The 10,264-nt window shown below is 40.7% G+C and overlaps 1 non-coding gene across 1 annotated transcript; it reads right to left on the bottom strand.

Moving 5' to 3' along the window:
• Positions 1–512: 512 nt before the first annotated feature.
• On the bottom strand, positions 513–619 carry LOC112443533 (U6 spliceosomal RNA). Its single transcript, XR_003031945.1, has one exon. It is a non-coding gene; the product is annotated as a U6 spliceosomal RNA (small nuclear RNA).
• Between the last annotated feature and the right edge of the window lie 9,645 nt (positions 620–10,264).

Here is a 10,264-nt window from a genome sequence, read left to right as displayed (position 1 = left end):
CCAAAGGAAAAGTGGGGAGGGGAGAAAGACCATTTTCCTCCTCATTTTTGAGTAGGCATCATGCTTCCATAGTGAGCTCCTCCTCCACGTTGGGCAGGTGAGTCTTCCTGTCCCTACATGGTCAAGTCAGGACTATCATGGCACTATGGAAATATTATTTCAGGTCTCAGTGCAATGAGGGTATTTACTTTGAAATGTAAATTTCCATAAATTATTGTTTTTCATGTGTACAAAGAGCATGTCCTAGGGTTATTAACTTACTGAGCTCACTGGGCAGGATGTAGGTCTCATGTCACCATTGTTTTATTGTTTGGGGGCATGTCTTGTGCTTCTGCTGCATGTTTTTGTTGCCAAGCAAGCTTGCTTGGTTTTCTGGTTATGTAGATCTGTTTTCTTAAGTGATCATCAACTTACAGTTGTCTCCCATATTTTTTTCTTTTTTTTTTTACATTAAGCAGATTTTATTGTTATTCCAGTTTTATAGACAAAGACTCTGTCTTAACCATGGTCCAAAAAATATGGAACGCTTCACGAATTTGCATGTCATCCTTGTGCAGGGGCCATGCTAATCTTCTCTATATTGTTCCAATTTTAGTATATGTGCTGCCGAAGCGAGCACAACTTTTTTCTTTACTTACAATCCTCTAGTGGGATTAAGTATTTAATCACCTACTTTGTTCTAGTTTGTCTCTTTCAGTTCAGTTCAGTTCAGTTGCTCAGTCGTGTCCGACTCCTTGCGACCCCATGAATCGCAGCATGCCAGGCCTCCCTGTCCATCACCAACTCCCCGAGTTCACTCAAACTCACGTCCATTGAGTCGGTGATGCCATCCAGCCATCTCATCCTCTGTCGTCCCCTTCTCCTCCTGCCCCCAATCCCTCCCAGCATCAGAGTCTTTTCCAATGAGTCAACTCATCGCATGAGGTGGCCAAAGTATTGGAGTTTCAGCTTTAGCATCAGTCCTTCCAAAGAACTCTCGGGACTGATCTCCTTTAGAATGGACTCCTTGCGGTCCAAGGGACTCTCAGGAGTCTTCTGCAACACCACAGTTCAAAAGCATCAATTCTTTGGCACTCAGCTTTCTTCACAGTCCAACTCTCGCATCCATACATGACCACTGGAAAAACCATAGCCTTGACTAGACGGACATTTGTTGGCAAAGTAATGTCTCTGCTTTTGAACATGCTATCTAGGTTGGTCATAACTTTCCTTCCAAGGAGTAAGCGTCTTTTAATTTCATGGCCGCAATCACCATTTGCAGTGGTTTTGGAGCCGCAAAAAATGAAAGTCTGACACTGTTTCCACTGTTTCCCTATCTATTTCCCATGAAGTGATGGGACCAGATGCCATGATCTTCGTTTTCTGAATGTTGAGCTTTAAGCCAACTTTTTCACTCTCCACTTTCACTTTCATCAAGAGGCTTTTGAGTTCCTCTTCACTTTCTGCCATAAGGGTGGTGTCATCTGCATATCTGAGGTGATTGATATTTCTCCCGGCAATCTTGATTCCAGCTTGTGCTGCTTCCAGCCCAGTGTTTCTCATGATGTACTCTGCATAGAAGTTAAATAAACAGGGTGACAATATCCAGCCTTGACGTACTCCTTTTCCTATTTGGAACCAGTCTGTTGTTCCATGTCCAGTTCTAACTGTTGCTTCCTGACCTGCATAAAGATTTCTCAAGAGGCAGGTCAGGTGGTCTGGTATTCCCATCTCTTTCAGAATTTTCCACTGTTTATTGTGATCCACGCAGTCAAAGGCTTTGGCATAGTCAATAAAGCAGAAATAGATGTGTTTCTGGAACTCTCTTGCTTTTTCCTTGATCCAGCGGATGTTGGCAATTTGATCTCTGGTTCCTCTGCCTTTTCTAAAACCAGCTTGAACATCAGGAAGTTCACAGTTCACATATTGCTGAAGCCTTGCTTGGGGAATTTTGAGCCTTACTTTACTAGCGTGTGAGATGAGTGCAATTGTGCGGTAGTTTGATCATTCTTTGGCATTGCCTTTCTTTGGGATTGGAATGAAAACTGACCTTTTCCAGTCCTGTTTCCACTGCTGAGTTTTCCAAATTTGCTGGCATATTGAGTGCAGCACTTTCCAGGATTTGAAATAGCTCAACTGGAATTCCATCACCTCCACTAGCTTTGTTTGTAGTGATGCTTTCTAAGGCCCACTTGACTTCACATTCCAGGATGTCCCTTTACTTTGTCCCTATCACAGGTAGAATGGGGGCACGGGAGAACATTCTAGCAAAGGGAATAGCATGTGCAGTGTTCCCAAGGCAGAAAGTGAGCTCGCATGTTCCAGGGTCTGAAAGAAATCCATTGTGTCTACAACCTAGTGACGCCTTCTTGTGGCTTCCATTTGAGAATATGATTTCTACCCTTAGATTAAACATAGAAAACAAGGGGATACACATAGAAGCACATAGAAAAGTGTCAGGCATATAATCATGAAATCAATATCAGCCATGATTATTACTGTTGATATTATTTTTATTGTTGAACAAGGTTTCTAATTGCTTCTTTTGTGCAATTTTGGTGATTAGTGTCATCATCTGTTTTTCCTAGGATGTAAATAATTGTGATTTGAGAAAAAATATTTTCCTTGTTTACAGCAGTGATTTATAAACAATAAGTGTTCTGATGTGAACTGGTTTGATGATCCCAATTCTTCTAGGAAACTTTATTTTCATTGATAGTTACTTTCTAGCTTTCTTTTATAACTGTGTTTTATCTTTGCTAAGGTGAATGCTTTTCCTACACTCACATCTGTGATATTGGGTTACATGTTATAATTGGTCTTATGCCACAGTCTAATTGGCCACATTTTTCCCTTGGTGACATAATAGACAGTTATGATCAAGAGTAAGTTGAATCTGACAAAATCTGGTACACACCTTCATTAAATGACCAGCAGGTCCCAAGATGCTCAAATATCAGGTCTCAAAGCCATGCTATTTTTACTTCAGCAGTTTCCTTTCCTAGAGGTTGAAAAGTCACATATCTTTTTAATTTAATAACAATTCAGTGTCCTCTAGAGAGAGATTCCTAACATGGTCACTCATTCTGATGGTCAGTTTGTGAGGTGCACACAGGTGTCTGGTCGAGGGGAGGCTTCTGTCTGGCCAGCCCTGCACAGTTGAACCTGCCCATAAAAAGGAGAGCATGTTTGAAGTTAATCCGCTCAGAGTGGTTGCTGTTTATAATTTGTCCACCCAGGGCAGTCACCTTTTTGTAATTCAAACAAATAGGGCATAGTTTGTGCCAGCAGCAGGTCTGATCCTTGACACTGTAGGCTTAACCTGTTCACTTCTCTTTTCTATCCAATCATCCCTCTGTCTTCACTGTCTGTACATTTTTATCTTACTGTCATTCAATGAATCTAAGCTTAAAGGATTCCCAATTTAGTTTCTTTCTCTGTGCATGCTGTGTGCTGTCACTTCAGTTGTGTCTGACTCTTTGCAACCCCATAGCCTGTAGCCTGCCAGGCGCCTCTGTCCATGGGATCCTCCAGGCAAGAATACTGGAGTGAGTTGCCATGGCCTCCTTCAGGGGATCTTCCCAACCCAGGGATCAAACCCCTGTCTCTTATGTCTTCTGAGTTGGTAGATGGGTTCTTCACCATTAATGCCACCTGGGAAGCCCCTACTAAATATGCAGATAAACACTGTCTCTGGAATACTTTATTTACTTATTTCTTGCCTCTTGGAATCAATTCCCCTTCTTTTGGTAATTGTTTGATTTTTCTGTGGACATATCAGTCCTGCTAATATGTTCATTCAGGGAGCAGGGCAGGGGGCTCAGTGGGGTGGGGGCCAGGGAGCATTTGGCTGAGGTGTAAGCCAGCCGGCACATTATACTCCCCTGACCCCAGGGGACCCTGATGTGAACTGGGTTAATAAGATACAGTGGGATTTTTTTTTTTTTTTGGTCTGGGAATCCTGGTCAGGAGTTCCTTGTTGTTTACGAACTTTGACAAAAGAGGGTGTATTGACTGGAGCCGCTGTAGTGGCCTTGAGACCCCAATGGGGAATCCTCCCCAAGAATGCAGCCAACAGCCTGGGTGGTTGAACTGGAAGGACAAGAGAAACTGTGTCCAGATTACGTCCTTTGGGAGTCTGAAGACAGCTAGCTGTGTCTGAAGCCAAAAATATTCCTGAACTTTTTATTATGTGAACAGATAAATTTTACTTATACCCCTTTGGGTAGGCTAGTTTGTAATTTGCAGTTGAAGAGTACTGATATACCCTCTTGGTTAACCATTGATCTGAAACTATAATAGATCCATTTTTTTTATAGCTGTTAATAGAATGACCTTGGTTGCTTCTGTTTCTGTCTGTCTCGATCTCTCGCTCATTCTGTGTCTCTCTTCTGTGTCTCTCTATTTCTTGCTCCATTTCTCTATCTCTACTTTTACTCTCTTCCTTTGGGAGACTTAACAAGCTCATGCTGCTTCTTTTTATTGTGACGAATTAGGAAAAAGGATATCATCTTTTAGCCCCAAAGAGAAAGTGGTTTCTGCGCTGACTTGAGAGATTTTGTTGTTACATTTGTTCTAGTTTTACTGACCATTCTTCTTGTTCTAGTTTTTATATTAATAGATAGAAGGCTCTGGATCTGAGGAGGAAATGTTTTTGTTAGCTAGGTTTGTAAAATATGAATGAACTCAAGACAGTAGAAGGATTAGTGACGAGTTGCTGTTTCTTAACGGATATTCTTAGATTTGGAGAATGTTGTAATCTTTAGCAATCAGATGTCAATTATTATTGCGAAACAAAGTTCTGAAAATAAAGAACACTTATTGATTCAAGTTCAGATGGAGTAATTGCGGTTCATGTATGATGAGTAAGGTGATGGAATGTGAACCACATGAAGGTAGGAATTTTTATCTTAGTCATTACTATGCAAGTGCTAAATACATAGAAGGTACACAATAAATACTGATGGGAGGAATGAAAAAGTGTTTCAATGAATGAATGAGTTAGGAGTCATGTGTTTTGGTTGAGTACACTCAATACTTGTATTAATACATATCATGTTCATTACCAATTTAAAGGAGTTAAGTATATATATTTTAGCTATTTTTAAAAATTAAATGTGGAAATTCCTCACTTGAAAAGGTGTTTTTCATAATAAAGTCCAAGCATAACTTTCTTTTTTTTAAAATATAAATTGATTTATTTTGATTGGAGGTTAATTACTTTATAATATTGTATTAGTTTTGCCATACATCAACATGAATCTGCCATGGCTTTCTAGTTTTACTGGTTTTGCCCAGATTCTATTACCTGAGAGTTGCCTGCCATTGAACTTAAATTGTGGCAACTCCTATGGATTTCCCTGGTGGTTCCACGGTAAGAATCTGCCTGCCAGTGCAGAAGAGGTGGGTTTGATCCCTGGTGTGAAAATATCCCCTGGAGAAGGAAGTGGCAAGAACCCACTCCAGGGTTCTTGCCTGGGAAATCCCATGGACAGAGGAGCCTGGCAGGCTATAGTCCATGGGGTCACAAAGAGTTGGATATAAGTTAGTGACTGAACAACAAAACAACAGCAATAATAAGGAGAGATAACCTCTCGCTTTGAACAGACTCCTCCTTCTTTCCCATGAAAGTGTCCTAGCTGGAAGAACCAAATAGCTTACCCCAGATTGTAGATTTCTGTATATCTGAATTCAAGCTGGTTTCATCCAGAGGTGAAGGGATAACTCACAGTTTTTATATAGCGATAGAGCATTTATTCTGTGGCCCTGTGAGATGTCCCTGGAGTCCTAATAGGTTCAGTTAGATCAGGTTAGTACAGCCCTTTCAGACCAAGCCCCTATTTTATCATACTATGCTCCATCATGGGTGGCAGCAGGATCCGTCATTCCATAGAACATTAGCCACTGGGTGCCTCTCCAGAGTCATGCTAAATCACTAAACCTCTGTGTCCCTATTTGAATTCTAAAGTCCACTTGACCCATTTGGGTAAATACACCCAGAATCTCAATAAAATTTTGTGCTAGACAGTCCCATATTTTCAGCTGATTCTTCCTGTATTTCTATTTGCATGGAGGGAAGTCTACATCCATCTGATGATTTACTTACATAGCTAATGGTTCTTAGAGCCTCTGCTGCTACTGCTAAGTCACATCAATCATGTCCGACTCTATGCGACCCCATAGATGGCAGCCCACCAGGCTCCCCCATCCCTGGGATTCTCCAGGCAAGAACACTGGAGTGGGTTGCCATTTCCTTCTCCAATGCATGAAAGTGAAAAGTGAAAGTGAAGTCGCTCAGTCCTGTCTGACTCTTAGCGACCCCATGGACTATATAGCCCACCAGGCTCCTCCATCCATGGGATTTTCCAGGCAAGAGTACTGGAGTGGGGTGCCATTGCCTTCTCCGCTTAGAGCCCCAACTTAGGGCAAATATTTGTATAGTTTTCTTTCATCAAAAGCTATTCTTTACAAAGAATGTGCAGGCAGCACTTTACCAGAGTGCATTTTTCATCTGCTTGAATGACATGTTGTATAAAGTCTTCAGAGAGAGTCTTCACACTGCAGATAAACAATAAAACAGAGTTATTCCCAACAGGGGATTTAAAGTCACAGCCCATTACACTTATTGACAAAGGACAAATTATTCTCTTCATTGTATCCAGTACAGGGAGCCAAGGGATCCAGACTCCTAACTCATCACTTTATTCCCTTTCCTCTCCAAAATTACTTACTGGAAATATAAAGTATAATGACTGTATGTTGGGTGATTACATAATTTTTCATCTTACTGAATTCTTCTGTTTTTCATTTAAGGCTGAATTCTTAATAAAGGAGCTTGCTCACATTCTCAGGAAGTATTTGATCTTGCTCGGCGTGACTTAAACCTTAAATGTTTAATATGGTTTACATTGCAGTGCTTTGGTAATTGAATCAGTGCCACACTCCATTCGCTCCATCTTTTTATTTTTTTTTTTGAAACTGCACTCTTCCCTGAAAATTGAAAAGCTACGTTTAATGAAGTTAAAGGCTCACACTTTGAAATGTTAACTTTTGTTGTGCAGTATAAATTGATCATGGTAATCCATTTACAGAAGACTCATCCTAACTCTTTTCTTGGGTGTCCACATAGGCAAATGGAAGAGGGTAGTAAACAGAATTGTCTTGATGATCAAAGTCAAAACAAACAAAATTTTTGTGGCAAGGGTAAGTAGCATTATACTCAATCAGAATAAATGCCTCTTTTGATGGAATTCTCTGGACAGGACTATATTTCTCTCTGAAGTGCAACACAAGGTTTTAACAGAGCCAAGGGACTCATAGATTTTAGACTGGCATCCTTTATTCCTCTCTAATGTGGCAAAACATTACAGGCGTTGTGATTGATTTTCACTGGATTCACAAAACTTGAAGGTAACGTCCACCTAGGGACAGAGAGTCCTCAGATGAAAATCAGGTAATTTGACTATCATCACCTAATACTTGACAAGTTATTTAACTCTTCTTATGTTAAAGATCTGTTGCACATGTTTAGTTTTTTAGTAGGTCATATGAAAACAGTCTCAGTAACCATAAGTGAATAGGAGGAGTGAAACCTCCCATCCATTGATACGCTAGCCAGATGAGGCATAAAATTAAAAATGTAGTAGTTAGATAGGCATACACTCAAATCTGTTTTGCTCTGTAATCCAGTATTGGGAAGTTCCTTAACCTCTTTGGGTCTTGTTTTCTTATTTATCAGTGCAAATTCTTTTTGGAAAAAAGTAATTGAAAAAAATGGGTATCTTTTACTATGAAGTTGTTGCATCCAGTTTTTATTTTTTTTCATGTGTGCAGAAAGTTATATAAATAAATATATATACACACACACACACACACACACACACACACATATATATATATATATGCTTGCAACGGAAATATTTAAATGAAAGTTTTAAAGCCTTTTCTTTACTGTATTGTCTTATCTTGTTGTTATTCAATCACTAAGTCGTGTCTGACTCTTGGCGACTCCATGAACTGCAGCATGCCAGGCTTCCCTGACTTTGACTGTCTCCCAGAATTTTCTCAGACTCATGTCCATTGAGTTGGTGATGCCATCCAACCATCTCATTCTCCATTGCCCTCTTCTCCTCCTGCCCTCAATCTTTTCCAGCATCAGGGTCCTTTCCAATGAGTCAGTTCTTCGCATTATGTGGCCAAAGTACTGAGGCTTTAGCTTCAGCATCAGTCCTTCCAGTGAATATTCAGGGTTGATTTCCTTTAGGATTGACTGGTTCAAACTCCTTGCTGACCAATGGACTCTCAAGAGTCTTCTCCAGCATCACAATTTGAAAGCTTCAATTCTTCAGTGGTCAGCTTTCTTTATGAACTAACTCTCACATCCATACATGACTACTGGAAAAACCATCCCAGGTAAATATGTAAGAAGCATAGACAAGCTTTATGGAAAAACAACACTTGCTACAAGGTTTATAAAATTATGGGGAAGCCTAGACAGAGCAATACAGTGTCTGAAACAATTTCAGAGGCAAGAGAAAGTGATAAAAGATGCTGGAAATAGGAGTGGGGTGAGTCATGGAGAGTTTTGAAGGTCAAGACAGCACTGAGGCTTTAGCCAGAAAATAGGAAACACTCAAGAGGTCTGAAAAAGAAAGTGAAATAGGCATTAGGTAGACCAGGCTGGAATCCTGAAAACCAGTTAGGAAGGATCTACAAAAGTGAATGCTAAAGAAGCATTATGGTTTATGGCACCAGGATAGCCTAGTTGTGTGAAGGAAGAATAATCAGGACTTGACAACTAATTGAGAAATGTGGGCAAATAAAGATGACTGTAGTTTTCAGCCACAAAAATTAGAAATATGTTGTTACCACTGAGAGACTAGAGGAAAATGTTTTCAGGAAAGATGAAAAGTAGATAGAATTCAGAATTGATTACAATGGTTTAAAAATCAAATTGGACCCCAATACATAAAAGAATTGTCTCCTCTAACCATTGGTAATTGCTGTTGCTATTAGAATCTCACATGTATGCTTGAGAGAGTTTCTGAACATTTTTAGATTGTTCCCCCCGACATAAGCATTCAAAGAGTAGAATCTTTAGAAGAATCCCTGTGGTGAACTCTTCTGTAAAAAGAAAAATATATACGTTTAATGACTTCCAACTTTCCTGTTTTGTGCCTTGGCATTTTTACTTTATTGGGTTAAAATAATGACAACCTCAGAACAAGTCTGTCTTGACTTTTGATTTCTGTCTGCCAGGTTCTTACCCCAGTATTGAGTGATAGGTCAAATGTCTCTTTGAAACAGGTCCCAAGTGACCTGGGGGAGAACCAATGACCCATTTTTACAACTTCTCAAAATAGCTGTCAAGGCCCAGGGCATTCTGTACCTCTTGATTTCTTAGGAAGTATTGAGCCTCTGTCTGTCTTCATAAGAGAGAAGGAGGAACCATGAAGTTCTGGTTCATTAATCTGCAACTCTGTGCCATGTAGGAAGTGATGGGATGGATGGAGATTGACAGGCCTTTGAGAAAACCTGCAAATGTTCTTACTAAGTTGCTTCTGATCTGTTTTATGGGTTAGAAAACTTTCTTCCCCCTGTACAATGCATTACATGTGTGCTTATGTGCTAAGTCGCTTCATTGTGTCCGACTCTGTGCAACCCTATGGACTGTAGCCCACCAGGCTCCTCTGTCCATGGGATTCTCCAGGCAAGAATACTGGAGTGGGTTGTGATGCCCTCCTCCAGGGGATCTTCTCGACCCAGGGATTGAACCCGTGTCTCTTACATTGCCTGAATTGGCCGGTGGGTTCTTTACCACTAGCGCCACCTGGGAAGCCCTTAAAATGCATTAAAAGTGAAAGTGTTGTCACTCAGTCGTGTCCGACTCTTTTCAACTCCATGGACTGTAGCCCGCCAGGCTCCTCTGTCTGTGGAATTCTCTAGGCAAGAGTACTGGAGTGCGTTGCCATTCCCTTCTCCAGAGGATCTTCCAGCCTGAGGGATCAAGCCTGGGTCTCCTACATTGCAGGCACATTGTTTGCCATCTGAGCCACAAGAGAAGCCCTTAACACCTCCCCATCTCTGAGTTCTTCTGAGAAGTCCCCATTTTACCTTTGTAAGCACAGTTCATGTTCCATGACCAGAGACGGGATTTCAGATTGTCTGTTAATTTAAAGCTTTGCCTAGGAGATGTGAGTGGGGATGATTGCCTTGCTCAGTCTAGGAGAATAATCCCCGTTAGAGAGGCAACAGTTTTCTTTTTCTTTGGGGTTGGGTTTAGGGT

This window comes from Bos taurus, chromosome 22, assembly GCF_002263795.3.
Source record: "Bos taurus isolate L1 Dominette 01449 registration number 42190680 breed Hereford chromosome 22, ARS-UCD2.0, whole genome shotgun sequence".
NCBI classification, from domain to species: Eukaryota; Metazoa; Chordata; class Mammalia; order Artiodactyla; family Bovidae; genus Bos; species Bos taurus.
Note: the sequence above shows the minus strand (reverse complement) of the source record. Positions and strands in the feature narration are given on the sequence as shown.